Here is a 3122-nt window from a genome sequence, read left to right as displayed (position 1 = left end):
CTATTGTTTATGTGATCCCTTTGGTTCTTAGTCCTATCATTATGATCAATTGTGAACAGAAACTGATCACCAGGACTAGTGAGATGGCATTGGTACATGCCACCTTGATGGGATTGAATTCAAATCCCCTGGTATGTTTCTAACTCCACCGTTTGAGGCAAGTCAGCTTGAGCATGTTCCAAATTGCACATCTCTTCCCTCTCTTATTCCCACTCTTATATTTAACAGCGATCACTCTTCAGTTAAGTTTCAGCACTTAAGAAGAATTGTGTATTGATTACAGTATTCAACCAAAAGTATTAAATAGAACAAACAAAAAAAATACTAAGAGGGATAACATATTAAGCTGCTCATCAACAGTCAGGGTGAGGGCTGATCAAGTCACTGTTTCTCAAAAATATGGAACGCTTCACGAATTTGCATGTCATCCTTGCACAGGGGCCATGCTAATCTTCTCTGTATCGTTCCAATTTTAGTATATGTGCTGCCGAAGTGAGCACATGAATAAAGAAATCTTTAAAAAATAAAAATAGTTTAAAGAATTAAGAAAATGCATTAAAAAAAAACAAAAGTGTTTAGAATAAATGTATAAATAAAATGTGATATTGTATGTATATGTGGGTTAAAAATGGGATATTATTCAGTCCTAAAAAGAAACTAAATTCTAATACATGCTACAACATGGGTGAAACTTGGAGATATTACAAGGGACTCATACCAGTCACAAGAGAACAAATCTTGTAGGATTCCACTTGGGTGAGGTACCTAGGACAGTCCACGTCATAGGCCCAGAGAGTGTTGGGGGAGGGGTGGAGCTAGTGTGTAACAGTTGTGGAGCTCCAGTGGGGGATGTTGAAACAGTGCCGGAGGGGGTGGCCAGCACGGGTGCTCAACAATGTGAATGCAGCGAATGCCACTGACCTGCGCACTCCACGAATGACAGTTTCTCGTTCCTTATATTTTACAGCAAAAAGAAAAGAAATTCCGGAAAGAGCAGTATGGCGTGATCACTGAAGAGCTCCAAGCATGGGCATGGCTCAACTGGCAGATACTGGCCAGAGCCCACACCGTTTCTTTCCTCCGTTATTGTGGGTAGCGCTGCCATGAACACGGGGGTGCAGGTATCTCCTTCATATGCTGATTTCATTTCCTTCAGATACACACCCAGAATCGGAATAGCTGAGTCACAGGATAGATCTGTTTTTAGTTTCTGGAAGAACCTCCACACCAGTCTCCATAATGGCCATACAAATTTACTTTTCAACACAGTGTCCCAGGGAGCACTCTTCTCCATGTCTCTGCCAGCATTGGTTACTTTTCTGTCTTTTTTCTAACCAGGTGAAGTGATATCTCATTGTGGTGTTGATTTGCATTTCCCTGATGGTTAATGATACAAAGCAATTTCTCATATATTTGTAGGTCATTTGTATTTCCTCTTTTTTTCCTGGATTTTTTTAGAAATTCAGATTCTTTACCAATTTCTTTTAATTAGTTCATTTATTTGAGAGGCAGAGAGAGAGAGAGAGAGAGAATGAGCGAACGCGCTCATCCACTGGTTTCTTCTCCTAATGCCTGAAAAAGCCAACACTGGGCTAGGGCCAAAGCCAGGAGCTGGGCACCCAATCCATATCTCCCCATGGTGACAGGGAGCCAGCTACCAGAGCCATTATATGTTGTCTTCCAGGGTCTACATTAGCAGGAAGTTGTCACTGGGGGAGATTCTAGTACTGAATACAGGCACTCCACTGTAGGACACAGCATCTTTTTTTTTTAACTTTTATTTAATGAATATAAATTTCCAAAGTACAGCTTATGGATTACAATGGCTTCCCCCCCCCATAACTTCCCTCCCACCCACGACCCTCCCCTTTCCCGCTCTCTCTCCCCTTCCATTCACATCAAGATTCATTTTCAATTCTCTTTATATACAGAAGATCAGTTTAGTGTGCATTAAGTAAAGATTTCAACAGTTTGCACCCACATTGAAACACAAAGTGAAAAATACTGTTTGAGCACTGGTTATAGCATTAAATCACAATGTACAGCACATTAAGGACAGAGATCCTACATGAGGAGTAAGTGCACAGTGACTCCTGTTGTTGACTTAACAAATTGACACTCTTGTTTATGGCATCAGTAATCACCCTAGGCTCTTGTCATGAGCTGCCAAGGCTATGGAAGTCTTTTGAGTTCACCAAGTCTGATCATATTAAGACAAGGTCGAAGTCAGAGTGGAAGTTCTCTCCTCCCTTCAGAGAAAGGTTCCTCCTTCTTTGATGACCTGTTCTTTCCACTGGGATCTCACTCGTGGAGATCCTTAATTTAGGTCATTTTTTTTTTTTTTTTGACAGAGAGGCACAGCATCTTAACCAGTAGTTCAACTACCAGATTAAATGCCTGTCCCCTCTACCCAGTGGATGTTTTGGGGTTTTGTTCTTGGGTTTTTTGAATTTCTTAAATATTTGAATGTTGATTCTGCATCAGAACAGTTTGCAGATAGTCTGCTATTTTCTAAGTTGTCTCTTCACTGTTGATTGATTGTTGCTGTGCAGAAGTCTCTTTGATATGGCTCTATTTGTCTATTTTTGCTTTTCTTGCCTATGCTTTTGGGCCCTTATCCAAAATGTTCATTTTCTTTTTAAATGTTTGAAGTGTTCCCTGTATTTCTTCTAGCACTTGCAGAAGTTCAGGTGCTACATTTAGATACTTGATCCAGGGGGTGTGTTTATTGAGTAAATCTTCTGCATATGGATATCTGAATTTCCTGTGCCAGTTTTTGGAGAGATTGCCCTTTCTCCCGTGTATATTTTTAGGGTCTTTCTCAAAAATCAGTCACCCATAGACACATGGATTCATTTCTGGGATCTGTGTCCTGTTCCATTTGTCTGCATGTGTGTGTGTGTGTGTGTGTTTATGCCTGTACCATGCTGTTTTGATTACAATGGCTCTGTAATACATCTTGAAATTAGGTCTTGTGATACCTTCACTTATTTTAAGATTTGTCTAATTATTTGAAAGGCAGCGTTACAGAGCATCAGAGGCAGGGAGAGAATGAGACAGAGAGAAAGGAGAGAGAGAGAGAGAGAGAGAGAGAGAGAGAGAGAGCTTTCACCTGTTGGTTC

The 3122-nt window shown here is 40.6% G+C and overlaps 1 non-coding gene across 1 annotated transcript; it reads right to left on the bottom strand.

Annotated features, from left to right (window-relative positions):
• Nucleotides 1–393: 393 nt before the first annotated feature.
• Nucleotides 394–500, bottom strand: LOC127483034 (U6 spliceosomal RNA). Its single transcript, XR_007909008.1, has one exon. It is a non-coding gene; the product is annotated as a U6 spliceosomal RNA (small nuclear RNA).
• Nucleotides 501–3122: the final 2622 nt, after the last annotated feature.

This window comes from Oryctolagus cuniculus, chromosome 4, assembly GCF_964237555.1.
Source record: "Oryctolagus cuniculus chromosome 4, mOryCun1.1, whole genome shotgun sequence".
Classification (NCBI taxonomy): domain Eukaryota; kingdom Metazoa; phylum Chordata; class Mammalia; order Lagomorpha; family Leporidae; genus Oryctolagus; species Oryctolagus cuniculus.
This window is presented reverse-complemented; position numbering and strand designations above follow the sequence as displayed.